At 36.3% G+C, this 21,037-nt stretch overlaps 1 long non-coding RNA gene across 1 annotated transcript; it reads right to left on the reverse strand.

Annotated features, from left to right (window-relative positions):
• Positions 1-13,663: 13,663 nt before the first annotated feature.
• Positions 13,664-20,032, reverse strand: LOC110681267. Its single transcript, XR_002503144.1, has 2 exons — positions 19,946-20,032; positions 13,664-14,132 (listed from the first exon to the last, which is right to left on the reverse strand). It is a non-coding gene; the product is annotated as an uncharacterized LOC110681267 (long non-coding RNA).
• Positions 20,033-21,037: the final 1,005 nt, after the last annotated feature.

Raw genomic sequence — 21,037 nt, forward strand, 5'->3', positions numbered from 1 at the left:
TTTGTTAATTCATTAGAGAATATTTTTACTATCCTGTAATTTACCTGTAGAGAAGATATTATAAATTATCTTTTATTGTACCATTGCCCACCTATTGTTCGACTTGCTTCAACATTTTAATGTTTCTTCGCAAACCGCTTTGAGGAACCTCGTACAAATCTTCCATACTCCAAAAAGCATCGTTTTAAAGAATCTAAATCTAATTATACAAATTGTGAAAAATTACAGAATTCTTATGCGTATGGTTTCTAATAGCGGGGCCCAGATAGCCGTAGCGGTAAACGCGCAGCTATTTCAGCAAGACCAAGCTGAGGTCGTGGGTTCGAATCCCACCGGTCGAGGATCTTTTCGGGTTGGAAATTTTCTCGACTTCCCAGGGCATAGAGTATCTTCGTACCTGCCACACGATGTACGCATGCAAAAATGGTCATTGGCACAGTAAGCTCTCAGTTAATAACTGTGGAAGTGCTCATAAGAACACTAAGCTGAGGAGCAGGCTCTGTCCCAGTGCGGACGTAATGCCAGAAAGAAGAAGAAGAAGATGGTTTCTAATTCCTGAAAATCCATCAGGAATTCCTCAACAAAATTTCAAAGTAATGCAGAAGTTTTCACTAAGATTTAACCCTCTCTTTCCCATGGTAGCACAGGTGCCACTGATTTTCAACGAATGGTAGCTAAACCGAATTGGTGGTACGAGTAGCTTAATAATGATTGGAATAAATTTATTCGCTCATTTGTCTTATCAAACATCGAAATAAGTGACCTTAGGGTCAAACTATTGGAAAACAATCAACTAACTATTGAAAAACAATAAAAAAATTATTGTGATTTTGAATAATATAGCTTATTTGTAAAAACTTTTTGTTTTTTGAAACGCCATTTTGATAGTTAAATTGTCAAACAAAGCTGTGGGAAAGAAAGGGTTAAATTAGAATCTTACATTTTCACGTTAAAATTCTACAGTACTACAAAATAATCGATAATAAAACCTTCAAAAAAGTTTGTTTGGAGTTTCTAGAGGTTGGAAAAAATGGGTTCCACGTCAATATGTTCACCATAGTATCATGAATCTTCAGAGTTCATACTTAATATTATATAAGACTCTAGTTACAAATACTTTCAGTAAAAATTTCATACGTTTTAACATGGATCATTCTCTATTATAAAAGACGTCGAAAAAGAATACGATTTTGTAGTAAATCCCTACAAGAACCACTTAAGTTTTTCTGTGAGGTACATTGTTAACATGTTTCAGAAATTTCTGAAATTTTACGACAGGAATTTCAGTGATATTTTCCGAAGTATGTTTAAGCTGCAATTGTTGCAAACTTATCAACAAGGTATTTCAAACCTTTCGTTACTTTAGAAATTTGAATGTGGAGTGATTCAATAGAGGAATTTATAAAGCAATCCCTAAAAATATTTAAGTTTTTCCAGGAGTAGTTTAGACCCAAAAATGGAGAGTTTAAATTTTTATATGTCTTTTTATGAAGATTCCTGAGATTTATATACGCAAAAAAATGAGTTATTTCTAGAACCTGAAAAAATACTTGATGGAACTTCTGGAGATTTTTTTTTTAGATTAAGAATAAATTACAAGTGTTTAGTGAATCTGGTGAAAAAAATGTTCAATTAAAATCCCAAAAGAATCGTTAGTGCGGTTTTATGAAAAAGCTCTGGAAAATGCTAAGAATGAATCTTTGGTAATTTTCAGAATAATCTACAAGAAACATAATATAATTCTCTAATAAATCTCTGTACAAATTACACGGGAATCTTTGATTTTTTTCACGGAAGAGATTTTGCACCTTGATTTTAGATAAATCAAAAAATAATTATCTGTGAAAAAATACAGATTTCTTGCGGAGAGCTCTCTGAGCAATCATGAATAAAATTTTCTTAATTGAATTCTTTTAAATTGCCTAGGAAAATTTGTGGAATATTGCTAGGAATCCTTAAAGTAACACCTGGAAGAGCCAATTAATATTTTTGCAGGATGTCTGGATAATTTTTGCTACGATTTCTTCAAACAATTCTATAGAGAAACCTTAGAAAGAAATTCAAAAGCAAAGTTGGAAAAACTGTTGGTGAACTATCTGAAGAATTCGTGGAATGAATCCTTGCTTTGTTGATTGTGAAGTCATTTTTGGTGAGAATCCTATATATTTTTTGTTCTATATTTTGAAAAAAACCTTAGAAATGGTAAATAAATTATTTATGAACACAGGGGGATACTTTAAACTAACAATTGGAATTTATATTTAATGTGTACCTAGAGGACCTTCGAGGAGAAAGTGTTAAAAGAATTTGTAATGCGGAATTCTTTCAAACGATTTTTTAAGCAGTTCGATAGAGATTCTTCGAGAAATTTTCTGATGAGATCAAAAAGTCTGAGAATGATTCTCTTGGGAAATCCCAGGACGAACTCAATGAAAACTAGTAAAGGAGTACTTGAAAAAAGCACTGAAAAGTGCGAACATAATTCATGAATAAATTCCCGTAGGGATTCTCAGAGGAAACTCTTCAAAGCACATGATTTAATTCCTGAAATAATCAAAGGAAAAACACAAAAGACAATCCTTGTGAGCTTTTTGCTAGAATTCTTTAAAGATTTTTGACTGGTTACAACATATATGAATCTGTTTCGTAGCGATGATTGAAATTTACAAATATCACTGATATGCCACGAAATGAGACAAAATTATAAATGAATGAAATCGATACAAATCTGTAAAAACTACCAAATTTGTGAAAATCGTGATTATTGCGACCGACATTACTTCTGTAAAACAAGTATTTGCTAGGCCCCCCTTAGGCCCCCTCCAGAAAAAAATCCTAGCTACGCCAATGGTAATGTTACTGTTAAGACTTCGAATGGCCTAAAAATGTGAATCTTAAGAGAAAACGACACAAATCCTTAAAGTGGCATTTTAGACCATATTGCCCTATGTGATCCCTCCCTGCCCTTGGCGTCTTGGCCCGACGTTGAATTCCAAGTGATGCCATTTCATAAACATTTTCGTTGATCTGACAGCGAAACAATACAGTGTAAACAATACACTCTCAACTACTTCTACCCAAATTTTGAAGGGAAAAATACCCAATGCGTAATTTTCTAAAGCATTGTTTTCTGTGAAACAACTTGATGTAGGACACCCTTTATTCGCTTCTTCAAGCATTTGACACAACCCTTGATTCATGCTTTTGCATTATAGACATTTTAATATGAATTTAATATATAATCTGCAGATTTTATATCCTCCAAAATGTCTCCCTTACACTTGACAGCCCGGATAACCAGAAGCAGTGTTGTGAAAAACTCAATTTCTCACAACTCAAGCTTGAGATATTTCATGCGTGAGTTGTCAATCACGCTACTCAGCAGTCAAAAATCATGGATGAGTTGGCTCACCTTTTTGACTCATTGGCTCGTATTTCCACAGTTTTATTCACACACGGCAATAATTTCTTGTTAGTTTGGTGAAATTATAGTAAACCCTCTCTAACGTAAACAAAAATGTTCGGGTTTCACGAGTTTTTTGACGGGTTTTGCGACTGAATCATTTTTTACGGTTTGAGTTGATTGAGTTGATATTGCATCAAAATCTTACATACAAATTACATCACACCCGCCAAAACACGGTGAATGAAATCGTCTGATTGATGAGTTTCCTCGCTTAGAAACGATATTTTCAAAGTTCATTTTACGTTTCGTTTCGCCCCGTATACTCGCACAAAGTAAATCAAATTAATTCCCGTAGCAGCTGTCAAAGCAACAATTGTTATCATAAGTTGGGCCATTTTTTCATTAGATTATATAAATATGCACGTTTATAGCCTCCACTTTTGTACGCAGAAGGCGTTTTCGCGACATTTTATAAATGAAATTTTGCACATGTAAGCATCGCATAGCGCAAATCATAATTAAACCTTAATTTAAAAATTGGGTCCATAAATGAACCTTGACATTTTTGATTATGTTGACGTTCGCTTAATCGACAAAAAACATCACAGGGCTTTTAGTTTTGACACTGAGGTTGTTCTTTCACACTCGTTCAAATCTACTCAAAAGAGAGTAACTTGAACTCACTTTTGAAGTTTCAAGTTAGTAGTCAAAAGTGAGTAATTTCATTTTATCAAAGTGAGTAACTTTTTACTCAACCATGAAAGAAAACGACCTTACTCACTTTTGAGTAACACAAATATATTTGACTCACTTTGTAAACGTCAAAGACTTGTGAAAATTTCGCGCGCTCGAACCGACAAATCCTCCGTTGTGGTGAAATTTCTTTCGTCGTCGGACGTGATGTCGGACTGATTTCAAAAACAGTCGAGATAAAAGCCGATCCGGCAGAGCAGTGACAGTTAGTTTGCTTGAAATTTCGCTTCGGAAGTCCAACCGGCGAATTCCAGATTAGTGCTGCGAAGTCAATAATCATGATATCAAATGAAGCGAAGTCGGAGTGAAAATGACCAAGTTCCTGGTTTTGATCGAACAACCGCAAGAAAAAAAAATAAAAACAGTAAGTTTTACCGTCGTACTTTTTTTTATTATTTATTTTTATCATTACTTTTACAGTCTAACCGGGAAAGCTACTGGCTCGGTCAAAACTACATCCTCCATGACTTTCATCAATTTGGAGAGATTTTTAACATTCGGGGATCAATTCCAGATCAGCGAACATTTCAACACAAATATCACTTTTTTTACATGTTATCATGTATTATTCATATAGTTATGTATGAGATAATGAATAAATGTTATGCTCTTTGTGTATTTCTCATGATTTTATAATTAACATAATACACTTAATTCCGAAAATATTATTTTCCGAAATGAGTGACATCTACTCACTTTCGCAAATATCAGATTTAACGAAGTGAGTAAGTGTTACTCTCATATTGACATTTGACAATGTTACTCTAAAGTGAGTAACGATGGTGTTACTCACTTTTGAGCAGTTCCACTTTGTTCCGAAGTGAGTCTACTCACTGAGTAGATCTGAACGAGCGTGTATCTGACATTTCGGAAGGGACACGGAAAATAAAATATACCCGAAATTTGAGTTTGAGCCAAGGGGTGTGACAAAATCTAAAAACACATGAAAAAAGCTGTTGGACCCAACAAACGAAAAACATTAAAAAATTGAGTAAACATATGGTTTTGGCCTTATCTTAAGCGTTTGGCACTAAACTTGGAACAGGGCTTTATGAATCTATTGTCCATAGCATTTCACGCGTAAAACATCGAAGGCATTCCATTCTGCTTTTCTGCTAGTATCCACGTTGTGGTTACAACTTCGTGGATGGGGTCCTATAAGTTGTTGGCATCTCCAGAAACGTTGGTTGTACCCAATAGCGTCAAAAAACCCTGTCCGAATTTTTAACACCAAACGCTTAAGTGTAGGCCAAAAAAAAAATGTTACTCTATTTTAAAATGCATTTAGTTGTTTTGCGTCCAAAAACCAATATGTTCCGGTTTTTGACATTTTGCCACACCCCTTGATTTAAATTCAAATTTTAGGTGTATTTTGTTTTCCGTGTCCGCTTGAAAATGTCAGATAGGAACAAGCCCAACGTTCAAAAGGAAAAACCTAGGGATCATTCATATGAGAGAATAGCGGAAGTAACATGGAATGATTTGGCAATAGACTAGCAGTGCTGAGTTTTCTCAGCGTTGGGGATAATATTGTAACACATACATGACTTTTCTTATTCCTAAAATATATTTTGTTCGTACTCTGAGCTACAGTTCAGCACTAATAAACAGCAGAAAAATAAATCAACAACCTATAACGCAAGTAACAAAAATTTAAAGAGGCTAATAGGGGCAATGGGGCAATATGAACATACGGGGCCATATGAGCCACCTCGGTTTTGACCTCAAAAGCAGTGTTTTAATGTCTAGTGGTCATTATGATCTGTTAAAGGATGCTTTAAATAGCCATCACAATAAAAACCGTAAGAATATTCGTTTAAACACTCCAGATATTTACAAAAATGTACAACTTTGTCCTTTGTCATGAAAAGCTTATAACTTTGGCAGTTATTAATTAAGCCTATAAGACAATATATATTTATAATTCTGGTAAATTTTACCAATCCATTGAAACATCTGATCATAATGAACAGTTTGTGAGCGAAATTAGATTTGTTCGTAAACAAAATTATTGAAAAACAATATACTATTTTAAAGATGAAGGGGCGGGACAACATTAACCACCTAGATTTAAGCAAAACAAACGATGTTTTGAACATAAAAATGCATTGCCTAAATACACCAGATTATTTTTTTACTGCATAGTCATCTTTATACACCATTAAAAGTGGAACACTTTGGAGGAAAATATGTTGAACCAAGTATCGCAATTTAGTACTAGTATAACATGGTCTGTTTACTATGTATTATGTATTTTTTAAAAAATAAGCCGCTAGAATCAATAATTTTAAGCAAAGCTAATAAAATTATTCTTTCCAGTAATGTACTCTTCACAACTAACTCTTCTCTATACTGTTTCAAATAAAAATCATTAGATTGAATGAGGTGGCTCATACTGCCCCGTAGGGTGGCTCATAATGCCCCATATGGTTGGTGACCACGTAGAAAAACATGGAAAACAACATTTTAAAGTACAGGTCACTTGCATTTAAAACCATAATTTTTGCTGTTTTTCTATGCATTCCATGACGTTTTCCTTAGGCGGCCCATATTGCCCCGATCACCCCTATATCATGTTTTTTCTCTATACAATACAACTTTTTCCGAAATAATTTCAAGTGGATTAAAATACTTCACAAGAAAAATATCAAAACAAACATAACACAGGTACATACTTTGACCGATTTTTTAAATTAATAGATTAAATATGATATAGTCGTTTTTTGAGCAGGGATAATGGCCAAAGTGGATATTCAATAAAAACAAGACTCTATCAAACATTTAAGGAACCTATTGCTCGTCTAGCTGCTGCTGATGCTGTGCAGTTACCCTATCCGTCCACTAGCGTTGGATAAGTGGTTCCCAATTTTTTCAAAACTGCGACCCCCTTGAAGCTCTACAAACATTCCGTAGACCCTTGAAAATTGCAAGTTCTTCAAACGGAAGTTTATAGAAATTTTCCAAAGATCTCATAAATCGACATATGTATATCCATAATATGATGTCGACATACCCAAAAGTTACACCGCAGATTAATGCATGATTTTTTCCCAAGATCATCTTTTTCTTCTTCTTCTTCTTCTTCCTGGAGTTACGTCTCTTCTGGGACAGAGCGTATTTCGCAGCTTATATGAGCACTTCGACAGTTATTTACTGATAGCTTACTTCACCTGTGACCATTGTTTCATGTTTATATTGTGCGGCAAGTACGAAAATATTCCATGCAGTGGGAAGTCGAGAAAAGTTCCAATTTCGAATAGATCCTAGACCGGCTTGAACCCAAGATCATCAGATTGGTCACAACCTTTGGAAGGTATTACCCAAGAGTTCCCCACAAAGTTTACACCTAGAAATTTTCCAAAGATAGACTAGGAATTTGTCGTGTCTATTTGACCAGAGTCCTCCAATTCTTCGGATCAAACCATCCACCAAAACCGTAAATCACGAAATCGTACTCATCACCAGACAATCGTCAGATTCATCACGACTGGTGACGAAATAAAAAAAACATTCGTCATCCAGTATAATAACTATGGCAGGTCGTCGTCTCGCCATCGACGAAAAATGCACGGCTTACTTCAATCCAAAATCGTCAACGAGCAAACCTTTCTTCAATCTGTTTGCTACCCTTACTCAGAAGAAGAAGGCGTTTTACTGTATATTCGCTTGCTACGTACCAAACAACGAATGCCATCACATAATCACTTATATTGGCAAGTGAACCCGCTCTCCTTATGATTCTACAGTAGCTCTGTTGGTTAGCGCGTGGAATAGACGATTCAGAGATCGTTGTTCGATTCCACACGTGTTCTGTTTTTGTTTTATTGTTTTAAAAAATGCTCAGAATCTGTCGAAGACACGGTTCATATTTTAGGTCGGCTTAGTTCTCCCGAACGAAGATTCGCCCATAACGAAGGAATCTTATTTGTTCGTCATGACGCCGAGCCTTTGTGACCGGATCTCTGCGGCAAATCGTCATCCGACGCTGGCGCTGGCTGAAACGATGACGACTCTTTTTTAAGTTTCGTCGCCGACTTTTTCCATTTGAAGGCGCCGATTGTCTACCCAGCTTAGCACACTTTGAAAAGCACGTGAGATCGTGCCAAAACGTTCGCGAACAGAGTGATTTTTCATTACTATCCACAGTGGCTTAAAATCTTCATTTTTTTTTTCTTTTTAATTTACTACAAATCATTAATTCTCTTAGCATCAACTTTGCCAGCTGGTTCGAATATTTTTCTGGACTGATTTTTCTAATGGGCTTCTTAGGAGTGAATTAACGACCGGTGGTATAATTCGTTACAAATTCAGCTATAAACGCTTCAAACAGCATGTCAGATATTCGTCAGCAATTTTTTGCAATTTTGTTTCAATGATTACTTTCACGAATGTTTGTTGAAAATCCTGTTAATGGAATCAAGAAGATTCCACCGATGCATAGTGGCGCATTGGCCGGACAAAACCTCAAAAATTCATGTTCTCAAAATCACTGACTAATATTTTCTATAAACTTCTATACTATTGAGTGACGATTTCTCACAATTTCAGATTGATCTGTTTTATTTAAGATTTTTGGCAGCATCGTAAGTGCAGGAAAGTCAGCCAAAATTGGACTGATTAAAATTCATTAACTATGGTTCAGCTAGCAATCTTCAAACAGCTGTATCTCAACAAAATCATAACCGATTTAAGCTCAATAGGCTTTATTGAAAGCGTAGTCTTAAGCATTTGATTTGGCTGTAATGACATAATAATTAACGCATAAAATTGTTGTTTGTAGCAAAAAAATGTTTTTTTGCAATCTTTCTCAAAAATTTTGATAATTTTTCAAAATTTTGTCCGTTTTATGTGAAGTGTTTCGAGTAGAGTTACTGTGCACGTGCTGTAGCCTTAGGTGCGCCTCATTTTTCTTGAGATGTATCTCACTGCGATCTTATGCGCACCGTCACATGTGCTGTTTAAAATTTAGCACAATAATTGGGAGTGATTACAAAAGTTTTCAACGAGGATCGAAATTGTATCTCTTGGATCGCTAACCTTCGACCATATCATGTAGGGCATCTAGACACCTGGCATAATGATGCGAAAATAGTTGAAGAGGCTCTTCATTACTAAGCTGTTGTTTCACAACTTGGATACCGATGGCGAACCGTAGCGTTGAACAGCGTATGAGACGAGTCTCCTCGAGTGCACATCACCCAGCGCGCGCTTTTAGAATTTTCGTGAGCCTCCGGCTAGCTCAGCATACTAGGATTCCGATGAGCTGAGAGACGGTTTGGTAGGAGGCTCGTCAGTACATTTATGTGCTCCTGAGAAATATGTAAACTCTAGTTTCGAGAAAATGAGTCATTCTTCATGAAGCAGCAAATCATCCATACTTTCTGAATTGAAAATAATTTTTCTAACCCCTCTTTGCCCCTAGAGGTAAAAAATCTATTTTCATTTTTCATTATAATTTATCTATTTCATTATTCAAATCTGTTATAATGTGCAATAACACGATTAAAACTTTACTGAAAGAAGTTAAATATGTATCTCTAGTTCAGGTTTCTACACAAATTTCTGTATTACGACTATTTTTTTTAATAATAGCCTTTCTATTAGATTTGTTAAAAAAAACTGAATTTGGACAAATTTCACTAGAAAATTGAATTTTTCATTTGACAGCTATTTTCCAACGGAGTGATATCAGGTATAAAATATAGTTAATATACAACCACTATCAAGCGATTTGGGACGTAATTGAGGTTTCGTCCGACCTTTGTATGATGGCCACTGTGCAGTTTGAATTCCACAAAAAAATTCAAATATTTATAATATCATCCATAGCTCGCCAAGGAAGAATTTTTTTTCGAGGATTTTTGAAAGGAACCTTGAAAAACCTACATAGGATTAGTAGAAATATATCAGCCATTTTCTCACTGATACCTTTAGGATCTATGGTAATTTCTTTTTCTAGTTGACTCTTAAAATGGCTAACAAATTCAGCAAGGAATTACTAGACTTGTAGGTTGACAGAATTGCATTACTAGTATTTTTACCAGTAATTGTGTTTGATCAAAATAGAATGATAGTTCGACAATGCGTTGAAACACTTTCAAACAAACCATGAGTTTCATTCGTTTTTTTCCTTACATTTACCTTCATCAATTAACAACGACACTTATTTACAATGGCTTCGCCAAGGGAATGCCCCCTAGTGGTCCGTGGTTGTCCCGGTTGGGGAAATCCCGCGCTCATCTCTCTGTATTTTCTGAAACTCGTGACGCTGGATAACCGCGCCAGAATTTTATCCAGTGCTAAATAATGACCCGAGACACTTTAAATCCCAAGGGATGTACTTGCGACTCTATATTGCTATCCAACGTATTCGCTGGTTCCAAAATATAAACAAACAAACAATGACGAATGCGTAATCAATATTCTCGAAAGCATTTATTTTTATGAATTAGCAGAATCTGCTGAAATTGCCAACAGCACACTGCAGTAGCACGTACTTGCAAACAATATATTTCTAACGCATTGATTACCTGTATATTTACGAATAATGATTTTTACTTGTCCCCGTTTATCCTTAAAACTGGCTCTGGACTTAGGTTGGCGGTTTTTCTTGACAGCCGCTCTCCACCCTTGAAAAATCAGCTATGATCTCTCCCCACTAACAAAGCTCCTTCCCATGACGACCATGGAGATGCAGAGGTGATCTCGGTCTCTAGTAGCAATGGACGTCACACTAACATTCCTTCCCTTCCCCGATGACCGTAAGGACGTGACCGGCGCCGTTATTGACTTAAATGTTTGGAGTTCTCGAAAGTGAACATTGAAGATGTACTCCCAAGCTGCATCTCTTTATTCCTTCTGAAACTTCAATTATTCTGGTCAATAACGAGGTAGCAACTACGAGTTGTATGTACGGTGGTCAATGCTTATGCTTATGCTTTAGTAGATAAGGTTTTTTTTTTCTACGCTCCAATTGCATTTATCTCACCACCTATAAAACTCTGCCTATTCCAGAAAAGCCTCTTCCCATCTGTCGCCCTCTTGCTAAAACCATTTCATTAAACCATTCGCCACTTTAACTCGATCGATCGTAATCACGGCTACCTACTCCAACGAAAACCACTCATGGAAAGCCCCCTCCAGTAATGGCATATCGTCCGTCACACATAAAACAACACCAGACCAGCAAAAGCCCCACATTTTCCCAACACACTGTGGACTGACTTCTTCACTCTCGATTTAACCACAATCACGTTCCAATATTGCGTCCATTCCTTCGTCGTCGTTGTCAATGGTCTTACCGAATGCAATAAAAGAGTTGACGTATGCATCACCATCACCATCATCATCGTCGTTCGCATCGTCATTTTACTCCATCATCGCCCAATCTATCCATGCTACTAGCGAACATTTAAAAAGGGCCTATCTGCAAAACCTAATCATGGGGAAATTCTCAATAAAAATTAAAACTTCTTCTTCTTTGCATTACGTCCTCACTGGAACAGAGCCTGCTTCTCAACTTATGAGCACTTCCACAGTTATTAACTGAGAGCTTGCTCAGCCTAAGTTGCCATTTTCACATTCGTATATCGTGTGGCAGGTTCGATGATACTGTATTCCCAGGGAAGTCAAGGAAATTTCTATCACGAAAAGATCCTGGACCGACCGGGAATCGAACTTAAACACCTTCTGCATGGCTTTGCTTCGTAGCCGTGGACTCTAACCACTCAGTTATGAAAGCCCCCTGTTTTATTATCAGATACGCCCTTTTAAAATTTGATAAAAAAAATAACCTCTAATAATAGAATGTGGATACTCGTGAAAGCTTTTAGGGCTTATTGACGAAGAAATAGGTACGAATAAAGAAAAATCGAGTTTGTCTACATTTTGCAGTTAGGCCCTTCCCCAATGTTAGACCACTCTTGATGGCATTCTCATCGTGTTGGGCTGCCTATCGGGGGAACAGAGAAAAGCATTTAAAGCCATGCCAACCATCTGGTGAGTAGTGCCCACCCCACACCCAGAGACTACTAGGGCGACGACATCACACCGATGATGGCCGAGCTGCTGCAGGGAGCGAGCGGTTTAGGTACTCCAAAACAACACTTACGTCAGTGTGTAACCGCCGAGCAAATATGTACAGCTTGCCGGACGAGAAAAGCCGACTTATCTTCATCCACCTGAACCACAACACGGCAACAGCAGCAGCAGACTACGGATCAACCCTTTCAGGATTTTTTTATCTACTCATAGACTTCATACATATTTGAGTGTTTCAAAAACAATGTTAAAATATGTTGAAATATACTTTTCGAGATTGTACTAGGTCACCCTGATCGCTATGTAATATCAAACCTGGACTTTCCACTTTAAAGGCTTAACATTGTCGAACAAATTGTGTACCTTTTAATCGTTCTTGATTCTATACTCCCGAATTAAGAAGCTGGGTCATTGTGTCCTACCCGTCCTGAAAGGGTTAAGAACCGAGTGATTGGATTTCGCCGGAAGAGGGATATGTCGATAGCATTGGGGCTTTGTCGTTGCACCACCTGGGAAAAGAACAATAGGCCTAGACAGACTGAAACGGGTGCAGTCTCTGTTTGTATGCAGCCGTTGATGGACAATTAAATGTTTGCATTCCGTCACATGCAAACTCCACACCTGCTGTTGGGTCCTATGCGGCGAGCAAGTGCTATTCAACGGGGTAAACGTCAAGGTCGGACAGGCGACAGTCGTTGCGTTTGGTGTATAGTAGTGAATTGGGTGGATTTTGGGTGAACAAACGAGAATAAAAAGTGCACTTGTTTGAACTCCTCGTGCTTTTTGATAATCTATTTAACCTTTGTCTGCAGATTTAATGTGGTTTTGGGGGTCCAAAATTTCATTTTGTTAAATCTTTGTCAGCTATACTGCCCTTCTACGCCTACTTCTCCCATGTGTTATGTAAACCTTATGAACCACGGGGCAAATGCATAGAACGGCAGTATAGCCCCTCATAATTTTTTCAAACATCCCTTCTTCTTCTTGGCTTGACGTCCTCACTAGGACAACCCGCATAAACTGAAACCGTACAGATACTATTTCCCGAACTATCCACAACAATTTACGACAATATCTAAACAGTTTCAGATAATATCCAAATTACAATAAACCAACACTACCGGGAATGGTTTTGACAGTCTGGCAAATTGTATTGAACAAATAACAATGTGGGGAATAGGCGGTTAAGTTATGTAACCATATAAAATTGCCAAATTTCTCGAACAAAATTTTTCGTTCGCTATTTGCCGGATGGTCGATATACGGTAATTTTTTTACCAATTAATGGTAAGGCAAATAGTTCAGAATCAGTCCAACCATTCTTGTTCTAGCAATGTAAATAATGTATGGGTAATTATTAGTTTATTGTACTTTATGATTTTTTAACCCTTCTTTGTACTGATCTGTCGGATTAGAAATGATGGGGACATTATTTCTTTTTTTTAAATAAACTAACCAATTCAATCACTGTCGTTATTTTCGTATTATTATTAGTCAATTAAGTCATACGTAGTTACATTTTCTGCAAGGTGCCTCCGGCTTCAATATCATATCACAGACAAAATCATATTGTGCTTAACACTGATTCGGAGCATTGAAGCGGTAAAAATATTCCGGTAACTCTCGATCCGGCAGTCAGCTACCCTTCCGCTGGTATCAAATCTTCAGCTTCGATTCCTACAATTCCAGCATGAAGCATCCCCATCTTGATCCCGGCAGGTTGCTTGACGGACTTCGAATAGAACTATGTCTTACCAAAATTCTTGCAGCTAGTGGAGATGGCAGATTCGGACAGCACTGTTGGTGTACTATTCTGGTCCCAGATGCTGTGTGCTGGAAATTAACGAGCAAATCCATTGCTTGGTACAGGAACAACTTTAGATGGTTAGGCAGCAGCATCGTTCCTTGCCCCGATTGAAGTCGCATCACAACACTTGGAAAACACACATTTAAGGAAAAAATAGATAAAATTAAAATTAACTAGGATATGATTATACCCATAGCTATACTGTTCGACTCCAATTGCAAATAGTATCGGAAATTTCCGCAGGAAATGTTTTTTTTATTCTCGAAATAACCAAACGTTTTCGCAGCGAACTTTTGTTTTGTTTTTTTTTTCAGATTGACGAAAGACAAACACGCTAAAAATCATCTAGGTAGATTTGAACACTACGTTCCACACAATGTGAAAATTACATTATTCTTTTCTCATATCTGACCTTAATCACGATCAAATTAAGTTAAATAATATACATTTTGTTTAATTTTTAATAATCGCGTTGTAAACATAACACCGCTTTTTTAAAACATTAGCTTCGTTCATCTCGCCGTGATAATTTTCAAACGTGTATAACTGTTCGTGAAACTGTTAAACAACGGTTAAATATAGTAAAACGCAGATATGTGAATGTGGAAAAACGAAAACCATTCCGCAGATGGTGAGTTTATTTTGCCACTGTTTATCGAGAGTTTTTATTATCATATCATTGAACAAAATCTGGATACCATCAGAAATTGTCACTATTTAGTATAGATGACTTGAACTGTTGTTAATATTCTACAGCTCAAGATTCTATACCGTTCAACAGAAACGCCACTGTTTGGAATACTAATACTCTATCCGTTAGAGGAAACTTATTGTTTGAAGTATACGGGAAATTGGATTTTTCTATGCGGGAAAGCCTGCTTCTCAGCTTAGTGTTCTTATGAGCACTTCCACAGTTATTAACTGAGAACTTTCATTGCCAAGTTGCCGTTTTCGCATTCGTATATCGTGTGGCAGGTACGATGAAACTTTATGCCCATGCGAGTCAAGGAAATTTCCATTACGAAAAGATCCTGGACCGACTGGGAATAGAACCCAGACATTTTCAGCATGGCTTTGCTATGTAGCCGTGGACTCTAACCACTAGGCTGAGGAAGGCCCGTCATTTTACATATTTCAATTAGATTACTAGATTATTTTCAACGCAGAAGAACATAATGATTATGTTCACTAAGTTTAGAATAAATCTGTTTGGTTGTTAATGGATGCCGCCGCCCCATCATTTACACCCTCAGTCCTATACAGTTCAGCAGCTACCAGTGACTGGGAGAAAATTCTCGCTCATGCCAATCGCAAACCGGAAGCAATAACCTTCCATTCGAAACCACGCAAACACCCGTTAAATGCTAATTACCGATGACTTCCGAACCACGCGAGCCAATTACCACCGCAACGCAAACGTTTGCAAAGTTACGCCGCAAAATGCCTAATTAATACCCTACGATTCATTTGATTTAATTTTATTTCCACAACGCTTGTTCCCACGTGGTCGTTTTCCCACCTATCTACCGATCTAACCTCAGCGAGCTACTTCGGTTGGTGAGCGACCGACCGACCGACGAAAGAAAGGCTTTCTTCGCGAGGTGCTGAGTGAGTGATGCCGACCATCGAACGGTTGTTTGCACATTATTTCATTCCACGCTGATGGGCGCTCGCTCTTGTTTTTTTGCGTTGTTCGGTTCAATCTACCTACTCGGTTCGCGAAACAAAAACGAGTTAATGGCCGATGGGAACCGCACTGAGTAATCGCAAGGTCACGCACAGCCATTTAGGGAGTACGAGTTCTGTCCAACGAAAAAACAGGGAAACTTTTTAGCTGGCTTGGTCAGTTTAATGAACCGAGAACTCCAAATGGAAAATGTATCCTTTTGGAGGTTTTTAGCGGTTTAAGATTTAAGAGGGTCGTACTTTTTGTTTACTTAAGTAGTTACGCCCTTTTGAAATGTTAGTGTCGAATTGTAGGTTTGCAAATACAAAGTTTTTAATAATATCTGCTCTGTTACTTCAATAGGGTGTAACTGACATCTGCGATTTCTCTTTATCGATCCTCTCTTTCGCTAATAACTTCGCTAAATTAGATAAATCTTCAATATTCATTATTAATGAAGCAAGATAGAGTGATTCTTCATCCTACAGCACAAAAATATTTTCCCGAACGGACCTTAATGTCCATGCTAGGGTGCCGGTCGTACTTTGGACCCTTCAAGGAAAAGGTTTTAAATTTTTGTCCTAATTTGTTTAGTGCACAGTGTGATCAAGTCAATAAAAAATAAAATGCTCAAGTCATTGGGTAAATGATGGCTTCGGCACCCTGAGGGTATTTTCGGCATTCTAACTTATCGTCCTTGTTAAAATTTATCTACGGAACAAGAGTTACCTTCAATGTACTCAATATATTCCTTGAACTATAATCTTCCATGTAAATCTCATCATTCACAAAAATATGATATAACATGGGTTTAATCATTGAATGAAATAAATGCTTACGAAATTATCGTCATTCGTGAGCTGCCGAATAAAACAACACAAGAACAGCTTAAGAAAAACTCACCACTTTGAAAGGTCCAATTCTCCGCTCCAATACCAGTTTGTCACAAAAGCTACGCACCGATCACTCATGCACTATTAAAACTTTTGATTTGTCTATAAAACACTCGAAAGTACTGAATTTTTAGGCTTTAAATAACAAATCAAAATTAATGCACTTTGATTTCCTCGGCAATCACTTTCTATTACGGGAATAGGTTGCCAGAAAACCATATTCAATTGCGGTGTATTTTTTATTCACAATTTAAATTAAAAAAAAATCGAACACAACTAATTAATGCATTGGAATTAGGCAACAAAGCATGCATTGGTAATAATTGAGCCTTTCAATACTTTCCTTATCTGAAGATTGTAGCGCATAAACTTTAATATACAGAAAAACATATAAAATATACGTCTTTCAATAGGTAAACTATTTTGGCAACACTCCTGTTGTTCTACAGGCAATCAGAGGATGATGTTTTTGTGTCAAGTCATAAATGCATTGATTTGCAAAGGGCCTATTCTGATTTTCTCATACAATGAGAATAATAGGAATGTAATAAAAAATGAAAAATAGCCTGTAGAATTTTAAATCTCCGCGTTACCTTTTAGCGATTTTTTGCGCATAGACAGTAGGGTGCGGCTTATTTTCCAAAAGTTCTCAAAACCAAAAATTCGTGTGCTCTTATAAATTCAAATGGGCTTCATAGCCGTGCGCGTGGTTAGCGGCGTCAGTTGTTTAGGCGTATTGTGCCATGAAGTGTGAGTTCGATTCCCGCCCCAGTCGGAGAAAACTTTTCGTCAAACGAAAAATTCTTCACTGGTCCACTGGTCGTTCCGTGTGTCCGTTGTCTGATGTTAGTTATGTTCAGTCTGTGCAGCCCATGGCTGAAGACGGTGTAAATTGTCTTTTTTTTTTAAATCATTTTATAAGAAAAACCGCAAAGTTTGAGCCTAAATATTAAGATTTATATATTTATTTATTCACCGTCTTTTGACTACAGGTCACACAGACTGAAAACTTAATATTATGTACTTTACTTAAATTCTATCTCTTTTCCTATTATTTAGGGGTGGCGCATGCGTCTTGAAGGTGAATTTCACCATTACTTCGGTTATTTCTCACCAATATCAAAACTTTTTGCATCATTATTTTCAAAATTGTTTATAGAGACTTTACCCAGAAGGGGCATTCGTCCCTTTTTTCAAAATTAAATGTATAAAATTTTGTGGAACATCAAATTTGTCATTGAAATCTAAACAAATCTTTCGTTAAAGTAGTTTTCTCGAATTTTTTCTTCATTTTACTGGAAAATTCATATTTGTCTGACCATAACTTCATAAATACTCAACCCCATTTCAAATATTTGTACAGTCGAAGCTTGTTATAACGACATGGCAAGGGAGCGTCGTAATAGAGAAATGTCGTTATAGAGAATAGTAATAACATTAAAATCTTTTTCAAGGGACCGAAAAATGTCGCTATAGAGAGCTTTTGTCGCTATCGAAGTGGTCGTTATAACGAGCTTTGACTGTACATGTTTTAAGCTAAAAATAGTTGTTCCATACTGTTATACAACATATGTTTCTAAAAAAAAATGTTTTGGCTTAGTTTTTGTGACAAAAACTACTCAAAAACATGATTTATTAAAGAAAAAATCGAATTTCTTTGGATTATTTATGTTTTTTTTTCACCAAAAATTACATTTTTGCTTTAGAACTTGTGTTAATAAAGCATTTTGGTTTTAATTACGGGTTGAATAGTGCATATATATTTTTAACATGAGCAAATATATTATTGTTTCAAAATTATTTAAAAATTATTGACAAGTCCTTTTCAAAGGTTTATCAAATGAGGAAAACCAGTTCAGCTTTAAAAATATTGTTTAACTGACAAAAATTGAAAAAAACTGACGTTTTTTGTTAAGAAATCAGGTCTTGTGCAGTTTTTTGTTGAATACTTGGTCAAATCATTTTTAGTGAAATGTGTCGAATGAAAAGTATGAAATTAATTAAGTGAGTTTCTAAACTATGCAAAAAGATTTAGAATCGGTTGAGTATTCATGAAGTTATGGTCAAACAAAGATATTATTTTAATAGAATGAGGAAACATTTGGAGTAATCTACTGTTTTTGAAACTAGTTTTGATTTCACACAAATTTGATATTCTACAAAGTTTTCATAAATTTAGTTTTTATGATAATGGTGCTGAAAGTTTCAAAATTGGTTGGAAATTACCGAAGTTATGGTGACTTCATTTAAGTCCATTTATAATAATTTGAAATTTACCTTCATGACCCTTTACCCCACTCTAAATCTTAATAGTTTTGGCTCAAACTGTGAGGTTTCACTTCTAATATGATTCGAATTCATAAGAGTACAAGAATTTTTGGTTTTGAGAGGTTTTGAAAAATAAGCCGCACCCTAATAAACAGTAGTGTGAGTAGCGAAGAGGGGCATGCATGTAACCCATTCAAACGCAACTCTGAAATTCAAGTAATCCGATCATCGTGTTCCGTGGATTTTTCTTGCAGAGCACGATATTATGACTTAATGAACCATGACGTCACGCTGCAACTTCTAGGCTGGATTCGCACTTGCTGCAAGACCATGAAATGACATTTTTTACGGCCGAAATGCTGCCATAGTGAGATTGAATACAAAAAAAAAACGATAAAATAAATGAAAACGAAATTAGGCAGCGTCCATTTATGACATAACATTAAAATGTACAAGTTTCGACCATTCCCCCCTCCGCAACGGTCTTTGCATGAAAAAAAATAAATTTTGTGTTTGAGCCTACTCCCCCTACCGCAAGAGCGTTACGTAAATTTAGTGGCGTTGTGTATTCAATTTGACTCTCTGCTATTCTATTTATAACTGCAATTCTGTGCTCAGTGTAGTCTGTATATTTCTGCATTGGCCCTTTCAACGAGTAGAACATAATGAGTGACGTTTAATTTCAGGATTTGTCAACAAATGCGAAATGTTACCAATACATAAATTAGTTTTCGCGCAGTTTTGGATTGCCGAAGTGAACGTTTTTTTTGCCGACAATAGTAATTGCATTGCCGATAAAAGAACAAGTGCCTCGTGACTTTGGTGAGGAAAAATAGAAGATTAAGAGAATAAAATAGTGTTTTGTGTATAATAATTAACAAATGAAGAGTGCTCATGTGTAGTTAAGGTGTCTGCTGCTAATTGTTGTGCTCGATTGTTGCGTAAAATTGCCCTCTTAAAAGTTCAGCTGCTTAGGCTGCCGACAATACGTAAGTTCCCCTATCTAATATACTATGAATAAGTTCAGTTGTGATGTACTGGTTTTCATTGTTTTGGTGACCTCAATACATCTTTGACTTTCCAAGTATATATTTTGGTTCCCTGACATTTACCTTCGATTGAAGACCATTGGCATAAGAATAGGGGATGGGCTTCCTGTAGATTCCTGCAGGCCTCCCTAGAAATTTTTTCAAGATATTGAATACAAAATGAAAAAAAATATTATTATTATTATTATTATTATTAGACAGTATTCAAAATCGGCAAGCAGAGAGATGTTAGACAACATGAATGTTATTATGAAAACATTATGCTAAAAGGTTATGCAGTTGGCGAGACTTGAATCCACAATTCTTGAATATATTTCAATGACACCTCATTAACTACAAACAAGTTTTCGTTTCTTTAAGAAATTTTCAAAAACATAGTGAAAATTATTCATTAAACTCGATGAAATATTGATAACACTTTCACTTCTTTCATGGAGATCAACAATCTTCTTCATCGTCTTCTTGTCATTACGACCTCACTGGGACAGAACCTGGTTCTCAGCTTAGTGTTTTTATGAGCACTTTCACAGCTATTAAGTAAGAGCTTTCTTTGCCAAAATTGCCATTTTTTGTAGTTGTATATCGTTTAGTAAGCTCAATGATACTTTATGACCAGAGAATTCAAAGAAATTTAGATTACGAAAAGATCCTGGACCGACCGGAAATTGAACCCAGACACCTACAGCATAACTTTGCTTTGTAGATGCGGACTCTAACCACTAGACTAAGAAAGGGATTTTACCAACTCATTATTAGTAATTCTGGAAGAAGTATCATTAAAATAATTCTAAAAATTTGAAAATAACTCTCTGGGATAACATTCTGAAGAAATTTATCGGTGGAATTCTAACAGAAAGTTCCGTAAAATCCTTGGACAAATCAGAAGTTCAAAGGATGAGTTCTGGTAGTTATCTTGTCAGATTACACAGTTCGACAAAAAAAGTCGATATGAATGCACAGAGACCGGACACCCCGGGCTTGAAAGTATAAAAATAAACAAAAATAATGGCGTTTTCAGAATGTTCGTGTCTGCCCCAGGTCATTTTTAAAATATACTTGAACTTTTTGCATTTTTTTATTTAAAAATCTAATCTAATCAATAAACCGACACAGTGTTTAATATTCAGGACAGGGGAATTCATGTGCCATATAATG

The sequence above is a fragment of the Aedes aegypti genome, unplaced genomic scaffold (genome assembly GCF_002204515.2).
Source record: "Aedes aegypti strain LVP_AGWG unplaced genomic scaffold, AaegL5.0 Primary Assembly AGWG_AaegL5_hic_scaff_637_PBJ_arrow, whole genome shotgun sequence".
In the NCBI taxonomy this organism is placed as follows: Eukaryota; Metazoa; Arthropoda; class Insecta; order Diptera; family Culicidae; genus Aedes; species Aedes aegypti.